Source organism: Penaeus chinensis, chromosome 28 (assembly GCF_019202785.1).
Source record: "Penaeus chinensis breed Huanghai No. 1 chromosome 28, ASM1920278v2, whole genome shotgun sequence".
Lineage (NCBI taxonomy): Eukaryota > Metazoa > Arthropoda > Malacostraca > Decapoda > Penaeidae > Penaeus > Penaeus chinensis.
In genome coordinates, this window is record NC_061846.1 from 16,859,874 (window position 1) to 16,879,873 (window position 20,000).

A 20,000-nucleotide genomic window follows, 5' to 3' on the forward strand; every position below is an offset into this window, starting at 1 on the left:
AAGAGCTATCCCTTTAATCATCGACGTAAATTCTCGCCAGCAACCACAATGTCCTCCGCTATGACCTTAAAAAATAGAAATGGAGGAGGAAAGAGAAGAAGAAAGCGAAGAAGAAGAAGAAGAACCAGAAACTGCCTATGAATCATTCGGTAAGCTCGAGAACAGCCTTCAGAATCGTCAAAAATGCGCTCTTCCTTATGAACCATCACTCAAGGGCCGCCACTAATTAAAGGGGGGACTTCGACCACAACGCAAGTGAAACTGTTCCGGCAGGGAACAATGGATGGCACCTTGGCTCCCTCGTCTCCAATAATACTCCCTTATTTTCTCTGTTTCTTTATAATTTTTACTATAATAATAATAACAAAATTAAAAATACTACTACTACTACTAATAATAATACAACATTTACTAACAATAACAGTAATAACAACAGTAAGAAAATAATAACAATAATAATAATAATAATAATAATAATAATAATAATAATAATAGTAAAAATGACATGTATCAACATGTATTAACCCGTTAGCATCTTGTCCCATCATCGACGTCACAGTAATCGCTGACGACAACAACCTTTCCTCCAGATCTGAATAATGAAAGTCAATCTCCTGTGACTGGCATGAATAACAGATGGAAACCTTTCCGAGTCTATTCCCGTGAATGCCAGCGCCGTCAGCAGCAGCAGCGCCGGGGAAAGGGGGGTTGCCATTACGTCAGCAGAAGAGCAGCAGCAGAAGGGTTATCTATGGCACAGACGGACTAACGCAGCTGTGCTTAAAAATCCGCGTGAGAGAAAAGACTGGCGGGGAGAATGCCAGGAGGAGGAGAGGGAGGGATGGGGAGAGCGGAGGGAGAGGAGAGGAGGGGGGAAGGAATAGAGAAGGGAAGGAGGGAATGAAGAAGGGAAGGAGGGAATGAAGAAGGGAAGGAGGGAATGAAGAAGGGAAGGAGGGAATGAGCAAGGGAAGTAGGGAATGAGGAAGGGAAGGAGGGAGGGAGGGGAGAAGGGAGGGAGGGAAGAAGGAATTGAGGGAGGGGGTGAAAAAGCGAGAGAGCACTAGAGGCTAGAGGGGAGAGAGAGAAGAGAGAAAGAGAGAGAGAGAGAGAGAGAGAGAGAGAGAGAGAGAGAGAGAGAGAGAGAGAGAGGAGAGAGAGAGAGAGAGAGAGAGAGAGAGAGAGAGAGAGAGGGCGAGAGGGCGAGAGGGCGAGAGAGAGAGAGAGAGAGAGAGAGAGAGAGAGAGAGAGGAGAGAGAGAGAGAGAGAGAGAGAGAGAGAGAGAGAGAGAGAGAGAGAGAGAGAGAGAGAGAGAGAGGGAGGGAGGGAGGGAGAGAGAGTCCATTCCTACAGTATTTTTACCAGGGACAGGAAGCAATTCAGCCAACTCAGCCGCGTCCTGAAGGATCTGACCAGAATAACAATGAACGGATCCGCCTGATTTCAGCAGCAAGGATTTCAGTAACACCCGGATGCGCCTGCGAGTCCACCCCCAGTCTAGTTCGAACCGCCTCAGAAGCAAGACCCGTTCTCCTCGCTCAGCGGTGACCCAGCGCCGATCAGCAGCATCCCCCCCCCCCCCCCCCACACACACACACACCACCACGAAGGCTGTGCCGATGGCTGAGGGTACACAGCGCCGATGCAGCCGACCGACTCCCTGCCTGGCAACCTTAACGGCTTTTCTGGCAGAACATGGAATACGTTTCCCAAGCCGATCTTCTTTTATTCCTCTGGGTTGGTCTCGCTCTCTTGCTCTCGCTCCCTCCCAAACTCCTCCTCTCTCTATCTCCTTCTCTATCTCCTTCTCTATCCCCTTCTCTCCTCTATCTTCTTCACTCCTTCTTTGTCCCCTTCTCTTATTCTCTTTTCTCTCCTCTCCTTTTCTATCTCCTTCTCTCCTATCCTCTTTCTCTCTTTCTCTATCTCACCCTCATCTCTTTCCCTCTCTCCTTCTTTCCCTCCCTGCTCTTTCCCTCCCTGCTCTCTCCCTCTCCTCTCTTCCCCTCCTCCAACCTCATCAACAAAATGAAAAGATGACAAAGGGAGGGCAGCAGAGAGAGAGGACGAGAGAGAACGATGGCAGTGGATCGAAGCTATGGGGAAGAAGAAAAAAAGTGAACGCGGAGATAAAAGAAAAAAAGGAAGGCAGGAAGGGAACAAGGGAACTAGATAAAGGGGAAAAAGGGAATGAGGTGCATATGGCTACGGAAAGAGAGATGATCAGGAGGGAGACAAGAAAGGGAGAGGCGAATTTAGGAAAGAGAACATGAAGCTGAACAAGAATAATAAAGATACTGATAATTGATACTGATCACCATCATACCACGAGTGGATAAATGAACAAATAAAAAATAAAAGGGCTAAACGCACACGGCAACAGCGAACCCGCACTAAAAGGATCTGTCGCGAAGAGTGAATATAAACTTGCAAGAATTATGGACTCCTTTCTTGCATACACATAGCAAGTGTGACCTCCACGTCGCATCCTCTGACCCTCTGTTTCCCTCATGCTTTTTCTTTCCCCTCTCTCTCCCTTGTTTTCTATATATCTATAGTATATAGATTTATTTCTTTACCTCCCTCATGCGCGCCCACGCCCACGCACGCAAGCACAGTCTTCCTTGTTCCCTTGAAGTCCTTTTTTTCCCTCCTTCTCGTCCTTCTCCTTCTCCTTGTACTCTTTCCCTTTCTTTCTCTCATCTTCTTTTTCTCCTACTCCTCCTCCTTCCCCTCTTCAGTCCTTCCCCAATCAGACAAATCACTCACCCAACACACTCGTCATGCTAATACGATCCCCGACTGCCACCTCACCTGCAAAAATAAATAAAAAAGAATTAAAACAGGAACCCATTAAAAAATACAGACATACATACATACATCTAATAAATGCCAATTAGTTTTTCTTCGCATCTACATTGTAACGCAGCATAATGGTGGTTACACTGTTAAGTTACATTATTTCTAATCCTGGAACAAAACAGATGTTTTGATGTATACACATTTTAAGTATGTAATTGGCGAAACAAAGATCACAGGGGTACCGCTTCGAACAAAATATGTTGTTTTTGTTGTTATTCGCTGCAGTTGTTGTTGTTGGTGGTAGAGATAATAATCACAACAACGATACAGTAATAAAAACAATTATTGTGTTCTGCAACCCAGCATCACCAACGTCCTACCAGAAAACAACCTCCAGGAACGACCAACCCATCCTTCAACAAAACACAGCTCCGGGTACGCAGCATCCGCATTGTGCCCGCAACATCATGCCTAAAAGCCGACAGCGCTGGCTAAGGCGGAGGTGTGGCCCTGTGGCAGACGCCGGCGACGGGCCTCCCTCACCCAGGGGGCGACGACGGGCCTGCCATGCCCTGGGGAGCGAAGGAGCCACGTGCGAGCATTACTCACACCCCAAACCTGCACCAAATGACGTTACTGGGCGTTATGGCTCCCCGCTCTCCTCTCTCCAGCCAGGCCGCCGTCATCACGCTCCGCGGTTTCACTCTCACTGATGCACCTACTTACCCAACTCCCAAATCAATAAACATACACATACACACACACATACACAACACGACACAATGCAATACGGCATGACAAATACACACAAACACATACATACACACACATGTACATATATATGCTGACATTGCAATACGATACGACACACACACACGCTTAAAGGAGAGGGAGGGAGGGAGGGAGGGAGGGAGAGAGGGAGGGAGGGAGGGGGAGAGAGGGGTGACAGAGGGAAGGGGAGGAGGGAGGGAAGGGAGGAGGAGGGGGATGGAGAGGGAAGAGGAGGGGGGAAGAGAGAGGGAAGGGGAGCGAGGGAGGGAGAGGTAAGAGGGGGGAGGGAGGGGAAGGGGAAAGGAGAGGGAAGGGGAGGGGGGAAGGAGAGGGAAAGGAGGGAGGTTGAGATAGAGGGAGAGAGGGGGAGAGTTAGGGAGAGATGATGATGATGAGAGAGGGGGGGAGGGAGGGAAAGGGGAAAGGAGAGGGAAGGGGAGGGGGAAAGGAGAGGGAAAGGAGGGAGGTTGAGATAGAGGGAGGGAGGGAGGGAGGGAGGTAGGGAGGGAGGGGGGAGGGAGGAGGGAGGGAGGGAGGGAGGAGAGAGAGAGAGAGAGAGAGAGTGAGAGAGAGAGAGAGAGAGAGAGAGAGAGAGAGAGAGAGAGAGAGAGAGAGAGAGAGAGAGAGAGAGAGACAGAGACAGAGACAGAGGTAGGGAGGGAGGGAGGGAGGGAGGGAGAGAGGGAGGGAGGGAGGGAGGGAGGGAGGGAGGGAGGGAGGAGGGAGAGAGAGAGAGAGAGAGAGAGAGAGAGAGAGAGAGAGAGAGAGAGAGAGAGAGAGAGAGAGAGAGAGAGAGAGAGAGAGAGAGAGAGAGAGAGAGAGAGAGAGAGAGAGACAGAGAGAGAGAGAGAGAGACAGATACAGAGACAGAGACAGAGACAGAGACAGAGAGAGAGAGAGAGAGAGAGAGAGAGAGAGAGAGAGAGAGAGAGAGAGAGAGAGAGAGAGAGAGAGAGAGAGAGAGAGAGAGAGACAGAGAGAGAGAGACAGAGACAGAGACAGAGACAGAGACAGAGAGAGAGAGAGAGAGAGAGAGAGAGAGAGAGAGAGAGAGAGAGAGAGAGAGAGAGAGAGAGAGAGAGAGAGAGAGAGAGAGAGAGAGAGGGAGTGAGACATAGACAGAGACAGAGAGAGAGAGAAATAGAGAGAGTGTATGTCAGACGGGGACAGACAAAGACAAAAGCAAGTGCGCTCAACGAACCAGCCAGCACTGAGTCAACAAGTCGGCAAACAAAGCATCCGCACACGAAAGAAAGTTGAAAGCCTATGTTCGTCACGAATCGTTAATGCAGGTCCTTTCCAAAACAGATGCCGATGAAAGGGAGGGAGGTCTCTGACAGGAACATGTAAGGGGATGGCAGGGTGATGTAAGGGGATGGGGGTGAGGGTAGCTTCTGATAGGGTAATGTAAGGGAAAAGACATGAGGGAAGTTTCCGAAAGGGTGAAGAAGGGGATCTGACATGATGAGAACAGTCTTTAACTGTAAAGTATGGGAATGAGGGTGAGGCTAGTTTCTGACAGGGTAATGTAGAAGAGTCATGAGGGAAGTTTGTGACAGGGTCACGTAAGGGATGGCGATGAGAGCGGTTTGTGACAGGGCGATGCAAGGGAAGCGTGAAGATGATGTAGAAGACTGGGTGAGGGCAGTCTTTAACAGGGTCATGCAAGGACATGGGGAGGAGGGTAGTTTGTGACAGGGTGATGTAGGGGCTGGAGGTGAGGGCAGTTTGTGACAGGGGGATGCAAGGGATGGAAGCAAGAGAAGGCGCCCTAAGGAAATTCTGGAGGAGCGTTAGTAAAGTGGCGAATAACCTTGAAGAAAATGATAATGATAGCCTCCTATTTACAGCAGAATCAAACAACACTTGTGCCGCCAGAGCAAGGAATGACGACAACATTTCGTAGAGGCAAGCGAAAATAACCTCTAAAGCCTTTCAGTTTAGAGGCGTCCCGCACAGTACTCGACCCTCCCCCCCCCCCCACCTACCACACCCTCCTCCACACTCATTTTTTTCTTCTTGTCACAGTTTACTCATTTCCGCCGCTCTGAACACCACACGCACACTAACATAACTAAACACATGGATACTCGTTTCCCTCCTTTTTCTTTGTGTATATCCCTCCTAGTTCTCAGTTTCGTTTTGTCATTCTCTACACACACACACACACACACACACACACACACACACACACACACACACACACACACCACACACACACACACACACACACACACACACACACACACACACACACACATACACACATACACACATACACACATACACACACACATACACACATACACACATACACACATACACACACACATACACACACACATACACACACGCATACGCACACACACACACACACACACACACACGCACGCACGCACACACACACACACACAACACACACACACACAAAAGCAAACACGTGTTACGGATGAATCGAATCCATCAGCTCCTTTCACACTAAATCTATATATGACATTTCGCGAGTCTCAACGCAAGCCCATAACCAGAAGTGTGAATCAGCGACTAGTATGACAGACTGCTCAACACTGCTTCTCCATAGAGAGTCTGATCGTTGCCATTACGGAATCACAAAAAACAGAGCTCCGAACCCAGGCCCTGGCTCTGGCGAAGGCTTACGAAGGGGTAGGTGGAGGGAAGCGGGAAGGACCGATGCAACCCATCTCCATAACGAGCGAATCAAATTTGCTTTATCCGTAAATACCGTCGATTAAATTCAGCGAACGAAATCATTGGAATTTATTAAAATCCTGCATCACCACTGCAATGGACTCGCAGAGCAAACAACGAGCAACGAAAGCTCACAGCAGCACCAATGGCAGTTGACATCTAAATGACCAGCCTAACAAAGGGCGCCTCTCCTGCCAGCCTCACTACGCCGGGCGCCGTCAACAACTCCGACCCAAAGAGCACGTGACGTCACCACGGCTGCCATGGCAATAGCCAGCGTGTGACGTCATCGGGGGTGGGGGGTGGCACCGTGTTCCCCGCTGGCCACCCACCAATAATTCTAGGTTGACATTTGAACGCAAGCAAGCTCGAAGCCGCCGCTACGGGATGAACACGCGACCTTTCTCCTCCCTCTCAGCCGGGCTGCGATGACGCCCGGCCCAGCGTTGCAAGATGACACGGCTTAAGGTCATGGCACCGAAAGGTCAAAGGTCAGGTGCACCCGGGGCTAATGAAGCCGAAAGGAACGACAGCCACACGCCGAGACGCTCGCACCGAACACTGCCTGGATGAATGGGGACAGAATTGGCGATTCGATTTCGACGTGCCGACAGGACCGACAGCCCGCCACGATACTCCAGCCGCAGACGGCATCTCTCCGGGACAAAAAGCTGCGGGACCGATGCCTTGCCCTCAGCACCTCGTAGCTCTGCTGAGCAAACCACAGAGTCACGCCATACAAGGTAAGTAACAATAGCAGAGAACACCTGCAACGTCGGGGTCGCACCCACTCCACGCTACACCGCCCCCCCCCCTCCCCCACTCCTCCCTCTTTATCTTCTTAAATCATCATCATGTTCACCCTCCTCTTCTCCTCTTCCTCCATTCTCCTTGTTTATCCGCTGCTCACACCTCTTCTGCTCCCTTTCCTTCCCTTCATCCTCCAATCACAATCTCAACCAACTCCACTAATCCACAAACTCCACCAACCCATCGTCTACACCAAGCAACCAAGTCCACCATCTCCACCAATCCACTATCCTCACCAATCCACCATTTCCACCAATCCACAATCCTCACCAATCCAGCTTCTCTACCAATCCACTATCCTTCCCAATCCAGCATCTTCACCAATCCAGCCTCTCCACCAATCCAGCATCTCCACCAAGCTTCAACATCCACCTCCACCAAATCCACCGGCTGCCCTTCTCCATCTCGTCCTCCAGTAATGGCGAATGATCAAGCTTAACCTGGAGCTCATCGCCATCATTAAACTATGATTCCTCTTGCACCTCCCGTCCACCCCTTTCTAATTATCATCATTGTCTCAATCACTAACGTCCATCCACAGACTTCGACGGGATTGCGTTTATCTAATCTCGCAATTATTGTTTTCCTCTCGTACCTTTTTTAGTTCTTTTTAACTAAGTAATAATATTATTAACAGTAACAACAATAAAGTTATTATCGAAGGGAAAATAATAACAATAATAATAATAACAATAAGAAAACAACAACAATAATAATAATAATAATAATAATAACAATAACAACAATAATAATAATAACAACAATAATAATAACAATAATTATAATAATAATAATAATAATAATAATAACAATAAAATAACAACAATAATGCTGATAACAATAACAATAATAGAGCTTTTCAAGGCCCGCCTCCGCCCTAAGCAAGCAGCCGTCGCCCCAAGCAAGAGGAGCAGCCGGGACGTGGGGCGCAGGGACGGTTGACACAACAGACCCATTAATGCTGTCGAATTCCCATTCAGGGCCTGACTCTAAGGCGATTGACAGGTGCTGCTTGGGTGCACAAGGGCTGCGCTATTATCCTCGACGACCCTCTTCAATAATACATGTCGAAATCCCGGTGCAGGAGAACCCAAAGTACTGTTCTTGGGTACGAAACTCTCACAGAGACGGCCTCCGAAAGGTCGTGACATCTATATTATATAACTATACTATACATGACCAACATAAACGCATGCCTAAGCCGCCGTCAACAGCCATAATGACTCGTGGCCGTCGCTGCAAGAGCCACTCCCGAGCGCACCTCACAATTAACTCATTGCCAGACGTGCATTGCCATTCACTAATGATGCCAACCAATACGAGTGCCATCATTGCACCTGTCCCCCTTCCCCTTATGGCAGCTCGTTCTCATTCGCGCGGCCTCGGACCCTCCCTTCCACCGGCCTGATGACGGCGGCCGCCCTGATCCGCCGCGCGTCATCGCCGCTTACATGCATACAAAAACAGCCATAACAGCAGGTCAGGTGTTCGCGCGGCGTGTGGGATCTGGGTAAGCAGGTCAATGCCAGGCGAGGGGAGGGGAAGGGCGAGGGGAGGGGAAGGGCGAGGGGAGGGAAGGGCGAGGGGAGGGAAGGATAAGGGTTAGGGCGACGAGGAGGAGAGGGGAGAACGAGGGGTAGGGGGATAGGAGAGCGCGAGAAGGTCGAGGGGAGAGCGAAGGGAGGGCGAAGGGAGGGCAAGTATAGGGCGAGGGGAGGACAAGTAGAGGACAAAGGGAGGGCAAGTAGAGGGCAAATGGAGGACAAGTAGAGGGCAAAGGGAGGACAAGTATAGGGCGAAGGGATAAACAGAGGGCGAAGGGAAGGCAAAGAGAAGGGGAACCGGGAAGGGAAGCAGCGCCGAAGAGAGGAGTGCAACCATACAGCCGGAGCCTTACATCGACACGGACAAAACGACAATAACCCGACTCGCGTGGCATCTCCCACATCGCATTTCGCCAGTGATTTACACAAGATCCAATCTTGATTCCCGTGGCGGCGCGTTCACGAAACCGACGGTAAACACTGTGCTAAGGCTTCGATCTGCTGCCGGAAGAATTATAACCCAGCTGACTGATGGCGAAGAAACCAGACGCATAAAAAGAAACAAGAACACCTTGAACCAAACATCACGGCAAAATGAAAAGACAAGGGCAAGGGCACGAACCTTCACAAGGTGGAGGGTAGGTGGAGGTGGAGGGTAGGTGGAGGAGGAGGAGGAGGAGGAGGAGGAGGAGGAGGAGGAGGAGGAGGAGGAGGAGGAGGAGGAGGAGGAGGAGGAGGAGAAGGAGAAGGAGAAGGAGAAGGAGAAGGAGGAGGAGGAGGAGGAGGAGGAGGAGGAGGAGGAGGAGGAGGAGGAGGAGGAGGAGAAGAAGAAGAAGAAGAAGGAGGAGGAGAAGAAGTAGAAGAAGAAAAAGGAGGAGGCGGCGAAGGAAGAGGGGCAACACGAAGGGTAGGAGGAGGGATAAGGACACTGACTGGTTTACCAACACGTGTACGTCCACGGAGAACACCACGTCCACGATTTAAGTACGAGAGGGGCAGCCCCGCTTCACCTTTAACGTGAGGCTGAGGAGGTCGCGAGGGGACAGGACAAAGCAAGAGTGCGGGACTTGCGAAACGCGGCGAGACAACCCCTTTAAAACCAGGTGTAATTATCTTCTCATTTTCTATAGCTATCAACCTTTTAATTCCCCCAACAAGAGCCAAGTACCTCCATCCCCGCTTAGTGTTCATTATCCCATCTCCACTGCCAATGTAATCGCCGTCTCTTCCTCTTCCAGCTTTAGGACTATCTCATTCACCAACATGTCTTTGGACAAACGCTTCGTAAACCCAAGCTTTGTAGGTTCGCAATACACTCACAATCTCTACTTACTTGACAGCAGAATAAACTAACTCCTATCGCTGCGTTATTTGCTTAACAATTTCGGTCTAATTATCATCAAGAATAATACAAGGAGACAAGAGAGAGTGAAACCACACGAAGAAACGAAAGGCCAGCCAAGTCTAACAAACAATTAAGGCAAATGTACACACAAACTACAATTAAACCGCGGCCAGAGAAAATCAAATAAATCGGCCAATGCGGTGGCTTGGGGTGGAGCCGCTCACACACACTTTCAAAATCGCCGAGCTCGGGCAGGTGAAGAGTAAAACATGTTCCGCACATGTTCTGCGACTCATCTCCTTTACCTCAACCAATCAAAAACGCGAGGAAAAAATGACATCCTTAGCTCAACCGATTGGCGCAGTTTATATCTACATACCTTTCTTTCTATGTCAATTCATCTATCGATACTCAAATCTGTTTATTTAACTATATAAGTATATATACCTATCTGTATACTGAGAGAGAGAGAGAGAGAGAGAGAGAGAGAGAGAGAGAGAGAGAGAGAGAGAGAGAGAGAGAGAGAGAGAGAGAGAGAGAGAGAGAGAGAGAGAGAGAGAGAGAGAGAGAGAGAGAGAGAGAGAGAGAGAGAGAGAGAGAGAGAGAGAGAGAGAGAGAGAGAGAGAGAGAGAGAGAGAGAGAGACTGATAAAACATTTTAATAAGGTGATATAGCAAAAAACTAAAAGCGCCTTAATTTCCTACCGCTCAGGAAACTCACGCAATAACACCAAACCAACAAAATTAAGGGAAAGATAATTTTTATCACGCGATGTCGAAAGAGGAAAATCTCGCCTTAAACTAATACAAGAACTATTTCCTTTTTAAAGATTAAATCTACAAGATCCACCTAAGAACTCCTCTAGGGGATGTGCTTAAAATAATTCGCATCATCAAGACTAAACAAATTTCTCCCACACAAAAATTTCACACGCTGGAAAAAAAAAGGTTGTGATGTATACAAAGAGTTCTAAGAAGAGAAAGCGAAGTGTGAACGAAGTGGCTGTTCAATCCACAGAGGGGGGAGGGGGGACTCCTAGAATAAACGGATGAATCGAAACGAATCCATGCCCGACAAAGCCAACATCACAGGAAGGCAACACAGCTACCTTTAATCTGGCCATTCTGCCTCGGCACTTCAGACTTCTAATAACATCTGGCCTTTACGTCTCTGGACTTTACAATACATTGGCAGTATCTGGGTTTTACATAACCTGTGATCTTTACAGTATATGGGTCTTACAGTATCTGGGCTTCACCACATCCGGGTTATACGGCCTGTAGGTCAACATAGGACGGTAAGGCCCTGCCTTTTCTTTAAACCTACAACGTACCGGAATATCAACATCTGAGACACAGAAATCATACAAGTCACCTCGCGCTTGACCACCAAGACGCTGCATGATTAAGCCTGAGTGATGTTGGTGAGCTCTCGTAATCAGCATGCAAATAAGTGACTAAATACGGAAATCCGTTCTTTTAAAGCCAAAAAATACGTCAGGTGACACGCAGTAACGAGCAAACATCAACGGCCAACTAGCCGATAAGAGTAGCCTCGATATGCCCCAGTTGTGAACAAATGAACCCTGGCCATCCATTCTGGTCTGGTGAACAGTTCAAATAAAAGCCAATGCGATGAGGCAATATTTTTATGTAATAACCATCAGCGTCTGCCGCGATGAGCCTAACGTGATCTGTGTTACATGTGCTCGTGTTGGCAACATTTAGGGTGAAGTTCATAGTTGAAATTTTACTTTTTCTCTCTGTTTCTGTCTTTGTATCTGTCTCTAACTCCTGATTGCTCTGTTTTGCTTTCTTATGTTTGTGCGTGGGCAATAGTCTATCTATGTCTGTATATCATGTATGTCCCCCTATCCTACTTGTCAGTTTATCTCTTTGTCGCTCTTTCTATTATGAATACAGACACAGTCTTCCCCCCCCCCCCCCTCTCTCTCTCTCTCTCTCTCTCTCTCTCTCTCTCTCTCGCTCGCTCGCTCGCTCGCTCGCTCTCTCTCTCTCTCTCTCTCTCTCTCTCTCTCTCTCTCTCTCTCTCTCTCTCTCTCTCTCTCTCTCTCTCTCTCTCTCTCTCTCTCTCTCCCTCCCTCCCTCTCCCTCTCTATAGATATATATAAAATAGTGCCCAATTTCATTCCGTTGGTTTTAATTCAGCTTCAGCGTGCAGAGAACAGCGCGTCCGCGTACCCACACTAGTTTCCCCGTGTTCCACCATGCTGCAAGAAACCCAGCAATGCAGGAGGGTCGAGGGTCTAACCTTTGTGATGGCAACACCGTAGGTTATTAAGACTACTCACGATGTTGCCATTAGAGAGTGACTTTCCAATGGTGCTGTTAGTTTGCCCCGCCCAGATGTTGCTGTTCGTTTCGCTTGGCAATGGCGCATGACCATATGACGGTCACTGGGGTATGCACAGCGTAATAATCAAACGCGATGGGTAAACAAACAAAACGGCGGAGGGTGACGCAAGGGTGGGTCGACTTATAAACAATTGAACGCGATCAGTGACTCAATCACATCGGTGCTCATAATTACCGACAAAGTGCATCGGAGCAGGCGAGGCTCAGGTAATGAAGTTTGTAGCGCTGCGAAAGCACGCCGCTCATTATCCCGAGAAAGAAAGTGGCGGCAGCGAGACGAATCGCAAGAGCGGACTCATTCGCGGGAGGAGCACTTGGCGCCGAGAAACTTATTTGCCTGCGGCACCCGGAAGGCGCGTGACATGACAGCCGAGCGACACCGTAAAGTAGCACAAAACAGCACGAGTTCTTCGGAGGTGAGAGGGAGACTTTCCATTTCCAAGCGGCAGGTGCAGCCGCGGACTAGAGGACGCCCTTTGAGTGCAACAAGGTACAAACCAGAGTGACGCGAGAGTGCACGGCACGGCTCGGCCCCGATCCAGCAGCGATGACAGGTGCTGGCCCTCGCGCGCTGCGGCATTAGTGTTGTATGGGAGGGAGAGCATTCTTTGAAAATGCAGACAATGTACGGAGATTTGCCGCGGCTTCCGCGAGCAGCCTCGACGGTTAGGTATATCACAACAACGGCTGCAAGAGGTCCAAGGCGAGAACAGACAAAAACTACACAATGGAAATTGGCGATGATAAACTTCGCCAGCGGCGATGCAAACAAGCAACTCGAGACGGCGAACGGCCTTCGCCTCCGCTCCGACCCCAGCAAGGCCATTGGTAATTACGAGGCGCCCCCGGCATGATAACCATGTCAAGATCACAGCGGATCGCACACTTGCCATTCTGTCGCGCGGAGGAAGGCGAGTCCTCGTGGGAATCAAATCAAGCTCAAGCATCAGTGAGCGCAAGTCAAGGCAAGCCAAGGCACGAACAGAGTGAGAGCCATTTCGGGGCTTGTTTCAAGGAGCGCGCACCAACTACTGACCAGCAGTCGCCGTGACCCTCTCGAGTCGGCACTGGGCGTCCACATCGATTAAGAGGACACGACGTCCTTTTGCCGAGACAATGGCTGACGTCTGCGATATGCAAATAAGGGGCGCAAGAAAAGCCCGAGTCCACAGCCGAGGCTTGGGAGGAAGAGCAAAACAATGCGAGATGAACTTGATATCCTTGTGAATCCGCGCACGACGAAGTTTTGCACGAATGACCCGTACGAGCAGAATGAAGAATTAAGGCGATCGGCACCCTAAAAATAGCAGAAACAATGTCAGAATCGGCTTTAAAATTATGTATCGTGGAAATTTACAAACAGCCACTCCCTGATCATCCTGTTTTATACATATACGTCTGTGCCAATTGGCCTAAAGAACTTTTAGAATCCATTCCTGTGCACCGATGGCTCCCCTTGCTTGTGCACCCGAGGCTGTAGCCCCGCCCCTCTACACAAGCTCTGGAAATAGAGGAAGATATTGAACATATCTGTTTAAGGCACTGAGGCAACTTTGGGTCCAGGAAACAGCCTGGCGAGCTTGTGAATCTCCGTTCCGACTCAGTTGACTCGCTCGTGAAGGGGGGAGGGAGGGAACGGGAGGGTACCACACACTCATGCTGTTATGTTTTCTCACCATTATTTCAGGCCGAAATTACGCCAACCGCGCTTTGGAAAGTGTTCAGTCCTTACCGTTGGTGATACACCCGCGGCCTTGGTCAACCGCGTTCCTGTTTTCACTTTCCGCCATCAATTTTACATTTTCCACTTCTGCTTTTCTTCTCTTTCCACTTAATCTCTCTTCCTCTCTCGTTTCTAGACAGTTCCTCCGTCCAAATGTTCCTTTTTCTCTTCCGTCCCTTCTCTTGTCCTTTACACTTCCTCTTATCGCAGTACTTTCCCCAATTCCTCTATTTCTCTCTTCCTTTCATCCTCAACCCCTTCCCACCCAACGCTCTCCGTCTCGCTCTCCGGTCCAGCGCTTTCAACATGCAATATTTATCCGTATATCACGTTACTGCACTCGTTTCGGCTGCAATTGCACCGCGAAGATCCACGGCTTGGAGGAACGCGGGAGTGACAGCGGGGCGAAAGTAGAAAAAAAAAAACAAAAAAAAACAAAAAAAAATATTTTTATGTGAAAGGCACACAGCTAATGGTAAGAATGTCAGGGTGGGAAGTCAACATCCTTTGCTTTTAGGCGAGTCAATCTTCCTTCAATTTTTCTTTTCTTCGCCCTTTCTTTCGTCAAATCTCCTCTTATTCTCGCTCCCCTCGTTTTGTCATTTCCCGTGCATTCTAAGCGTTCTTCCCGCTTTCTTTGGTCAATTTTCCTTGTCTCTTCTACTTTATCCCCATTTTCTTGTGTTCAACCTTCACTCCTCCTCGCTCACACGAAATAACGTAAAACGATCAAAGTCGATCAAATAATATTAACAAATTTGTGCAATACCATCTGAACAATCTGATCAAATAACTAAAACAATTTCCCGAAACAAAAGGCAAATAAACCCAAAGAGAAGTTAATATTTCTACATGTCAAAGTGATTACCAAATTCAACATCAAAGGAAACTTGCGAGAGACGCCACGTAACGCTGTTGCAGAGTCCTCCAAAGAAGTAACAGTCGCGAAGGCTGTGTTACAAGAGCGTGACATGCTGCACAGTTCTCCGGGAGGCCGTTTGCAGGTACGAAATCGTTACACAATGCCATTCGAAGATGCGCGAAGAGAACTCCGTTTTACGTACAATCATCTACTGCAGCAAAATTCATTAAAAAAATCTTTGCATTGTCCGACGAAACAATACACTTCCGGCGGGATTCAATCCGACAATAAATCCTGGCCGAGTACCAAGCCCAAATAAATGCCATTCGTCATTCAAGGCAACAAAAATGTCCCCGCGCCCTTGCTAGACAATAACGGCCGCGAAGTGCTCTCCCGCGGGACAATAACACCCGGGAATTATCCTTCGGCACGCGCGCCTTCGGGATAAGGATCCATAGCCACTCGCTCGACGTCCTGGTAATAACAACAAGAAAGCATACTAAAGCAGCTGAAGTTCGTGAGAAGAAAATGATAAGACACTGCCAGTCCGCCGTATCTTCTGTGCTAGGCTGCATGCCACGTTGGCAAAGTACTGCAATGGCACAAAAAATCTCATCAGCATGAAACTAAATGGCCGCTGGACGGTGGCATCCTACAGGTTCGACGTATCTCCTCCCTTTGCCATGAATCAGCGCCCGTGCATTTCTCTGGGCAATTTTCCCGGCCTGTCCCTCGCTGTTGACATTTGAATAGCAGGCGTCGTTCAATTTCTAATGCGAGCCCAACGAGCAACACGAAGCCGAGCCTAAGTAATGCATGAGGACTTGACCACGACGTCGAGGCCGCCAATGGAGACCTCACAAAGGACGGTGCGAGGTTCAATACTCGTGCAAACACGTGGCACTCCTCGCCCAACCCCCAGCCCTCCCCCGCTCCAGACCAAACAAAGGACTTTTCCAAACGAAAAGGGGCATAAAGAAGAGGAGAATAAAAGGTGGCACTCTTCTATTTCCGAAAACATTCGCCCTTCGCCAAGTGAACCTGCAACAGACACATAACCAAAAAATCACGAAAGCGAGTGAACGGTTTCCCGCCCCCCCCCCCCACCCCCCATCTCTTCGTCACACAAACAAATATCAAACCCTCAGTTCGCACAAATAACAACAACACTACTTGTTGCTGGGTCAGCCCCTCAGCCCAGCGGTCAAGCACTCGCGACATCTGGATTTTGCACTCGGGTGTCATGCTACAGACGCGGCTCGGAAGAATAATAATAGTCTCGGTTTATTTTCCGAAGAAACAAAACTTTCTCAGCGTGCATCGGGTACAAAAGGATAGGCCTATGATGCAAAAAATAGGCCTATATGCAAACACTGAATTTGGGCCATGCTGAGATTTGGTCGTCCCGCTATTGATCACTCGTGACGCACAGCTGCACATTCGTGACTTATCAGGGACAAAAGAAACCTTTAAATGAGTACAAGGGAGAAAATGAGACGGTAAACAAGAGAAATAACACAAAGGAAAAATGTATTGAGGAAGATTGGGCAGAAGAGGGTAAACATAGACGTAGAAAGAGGAAAAAAAGGCGGGAAGAATGGCAAAATGAAAAGGATGAAGAGAAGGAGGAGGAGGAGGAGGAGGAGGAAGATGAGGAAGAGAGAGGAGGAGGAGAAGGTGGAGGAGGAGGAGGAGCAGCAGGAGGATTAGGGTTAGGGTTAGGATTAGGATTAGGATTAGGAGGAAGATGAGGAGGAGGAGGAGGAGGAGGAGGATTGGGATTGTGATTAGGATTAGGAGGACGACGACGAGATCGAGGAGGAAGACGAACATGACGCAGACAAGGAGGATGAAGACGAGGGCGAGGAGCATGAAGAAAGGTAGGAAGAGAAAGAAAGAAAGAAAGAAAAAAAAAAAAAAAAAAAAAAAAAAAGGGAGAACGAAAGCCAGAAAAATCTCGCGTACGCTGTGCAATGCTCCGCCCTCACGCGCTGGAGTTGTTTCCTGTGTCGCTGTCTATCCTGGTTACCCGTGACTTTTCTCCCGTGCATGGCTTGAGTTCGCTGCCATTCCAATCCCCCGAGAAATAGATCTCCAACTCCCGATTGCTATGTTTTGCTTTCTTAAGTTTATGCGTGGGCAATTGTCTCTCGATGCTTGTACATCATGCCTCTCATCAGACTGTCTGCGTGTGTCTATCTCAGTCACAGATACAGATATTCTCTCTCTCTTCTCTCTCTCTCTCTCTCTCTCTCTCTCTCTCTCTCTCTCTCTCTCTCTCTCTCTCTCTCTCTCTCTCTCTCTCTCATTCTCTCTCTCTCATTCTCTCTCTCTCATTCTCTCTCTCTCATTCTCTCTCTCTCATTCTCTCTCTCTCATTCTCTCTCTCTCATTCTCTCTCTCTCATTCTCTCTCTCTCATTCTCTCTCTCTCATTCTCTCTCTCTCATTCTCTCCATCTCATTCTCTCCATCTCATTCTCTCCTCATCTCACTCACTCACTCTCACTCTCTCTCTCTCTCTCTCTCTCTCTCTCTCTCTCTCTCTCTCTCTCTCTCTCTCTCTCTCTCTCTCTCTCTCTCTCTCTCTCTCACTCACTCACTCACTCACTCACTCACTCACTCACACACACACACACACACACACACACACACACACACACACATTCACACTCACACTCACACTCACACTCACACTCACACTCACACTCACACTCACACTCACACCCACACCCACACTCACACCCACACTCACACTCAACGTAGACACATCCAAACACTCACTCATACACTCAAAAACACACTCACGCCGCCACACACACTAAACCACACACTAAAACACTGCCAAATCTCCTCGCCGGCCTTCTTAAGTAAACTCTGCAATCACGTTTCCATTTTATATCTTGCCAAGTCCGTGAAGTGCAATAGCAGCGGCGATAGTGGTGATTTGTTGCCCGCGCGCACTCTCCGTTGTGACTCTACACTTATTTCCTTTTATTTTTATTTGTTCTTATTCTTCTCCTACTCCTTTTGTTTGCTGGTCATGACGAACGAGTAGTCAGTCTTCCTTTCCTCCTCCTCCCCACTCCCCTTCCCCTTCCCTCCACCCCTCCCTCTTGTACTTCGCCTCCCCCCTCCCTTTTCCCCTCCCTCACGTACTTCGCAGCCCCCCCCCCCCCCACACACACACACTCCAACTCCCCTACCCACTCCATTCACAGTTCTCCCCGGAAGCAGCTAAGTGCGGGAGGAATCGTCTCTTCATTAAAGGAAACAACTGCGTAACACGTTCGTACGCAAACACTTGTCCGCGATTAAAGGCAAACATTCCCATCGAATATAAACACCTTTTTTTTTAATCTTCCTCCTTTGCTCCTTGCCCCCTGCCTCTTTCCCCCGTTCAACGCTCCCTGCCTTCCTGCCCCTTGCCCACAGCAACCACCTCCTGTCGCCTTGCCCCCCTGCCCCGTGCTCCCTTGCCCAGCCTGCCCCCTTGCCCTCACCCTCAGAAACCGCCCCCTCCCCCTGCCCCTGCCCCCTGCCCCCTACACCTCCCTCAAAAGCGGCGCAGCGCTGAATGCCCTCGGGTCAAGGACTACACAATGCGTCCAGGTCGGCTCGCCTTCCTTCCTTCCCTCTCCTCGGCCTGCCCTCGAGCCAGCCTCCTTTCTTCCCTTCGCCTTCCCTCCCCCTTTCCTTCGGTGCCTTCCCTTCTCCTTCGCTTTTCTTCATATATTCTTTCCATTTCTCTACACTTTCCTTCATATTCGTTTCATTTCCTTTTTCCACTTCATTCCTTCTTTTTTTTTACATGCTTCTCTACTTTTTTTTCAATTTTTTCCCTGAAATTCTTACATATATTTATTTTTAGTTAATTTCTTTTTTTCTTTCTTTCCCGTTTAATTTTGCCCCATTTATTATTCATGTTGCTCAAATAAGATTTTTTTTTCTTCTAGATTTTCTAACTTCTAGCAATCCGTTACTTCTCACTTTTATTTGTTTTATTTTATTTTTTTATCAACTTTTTTCTTGCTATCATTTTTCCGTATCCCGACCTTTATGCTTTCTCTCCTCTACTATGACCTCAGAATTTTAAGATTTTCTGCATTCCTCCCCTTTTTCTCAGAATCTCCTCTCTTCCTCTTTCTTTTACATTTAGTACATCCTGCGTCTTCCCTTTTCTCTTTCCTCTTCTTTCTTCCTTCCCTCTTGCCTTCCTTCTCTATGACTCCTTTTCCTTCCTTCCTTATCCTTTGCCTTTTCTCCCTGTTCTTCCTTTCTTTCCTCTTACCTCCTCCTCCTCATCTTTCCATATGCCTCCTCCCTACCTTCCTTTCTCTTTTTCTCTCCTCTTCTTGCCTTCCCCTCACCTCCCCTTCCTCCGTTTTTCATCCTCCCTTCCCCTTCCTTCACCATGCCTCCTCCCTTCCCGCCGTGGACAAGGTAAATATTACATTAAGGCTGACCTTCGCGTGCCAGCGGTGGCGGCGGAGACAGTGCCAGACAGAATCATGCATGAGCCTGGATGGCCTTCCTGTGCATGCGTGCATGCGCATATGGGTCCGGATCCATCTCTGGACAAGCAAGAGTGTGGGTGAGTGTGTGTGTGTGTGTATATATGTGTATGTGTAAGTGTATGTATGTGTGTCTGTGTATGCGCGCGCGCGCGTGTATGTGTGTGTGTGTATGGGGGGGTCTTTATGGGTGTATGTATGCATGTGTATTAGAGTGAGTGAGTGAGTGTGTGTGTGTGTGTGTGCGTGTGCGTGTGCGTGTGCGTGTGCGTGTGTGCGTGTGCGTGTGCGTGTGCGTGTGCGTGTGCGTGTGCGTGTGCGTGTGTGCGTGTGCGTGTGCGTGTGCGTGTGCGTGTGCGTGTGCGTGTGCGTGTGCGTGTGCGTGTTCGTGTGCGTGCGTGTGTGTGTGTGTGTGTGTGTGTGTGTGTGTGTGTGTGTGTGTGTGTGTGTGTGTGTGTGTGTGTGTGTGTGTGTGTGTGTCGGTGTATGTCGGTGTGTGTCGGTGTGTGTCGGTGTGTGTCGGTGTATGTCGGTTTGTGCGTGTGCG

General features: G+C 48.9%; 1 protein-coding gene and 1 long non-coding RNA gene across 4 annotated transcripts in view; both read right to left on the reverse strand.

Annotated features, from left to right (window-relative positions):
- Positions 1-20,000, reverse strand: part of LOC125040023 (disintegrin and metalloproteinase domain-containing protein 10-like) — a 167,299-nt gene that overhangs the window by 122,231 nt on the left and 25,068 nt on the right. The gene's annotated exons all lie outside the window — the stretch shown is intronic.
- The window catches only part of LOC125040024, a 59,227-nt gene that overhangs the window by 24,848 nt on the left and 14,379 nt on the right, over positions 1-20,000 (reverse strand). The window contains exon 3 of the long non-coding RNA XR_007116160.1: positions 2,770-2,814. This is a non-coding gene — a long non-coding RNA (uncharacterized LOC125040024). The remainder of the gene's footprint in view (positions 1-2,769; positions 2,815-20,000) is intronic.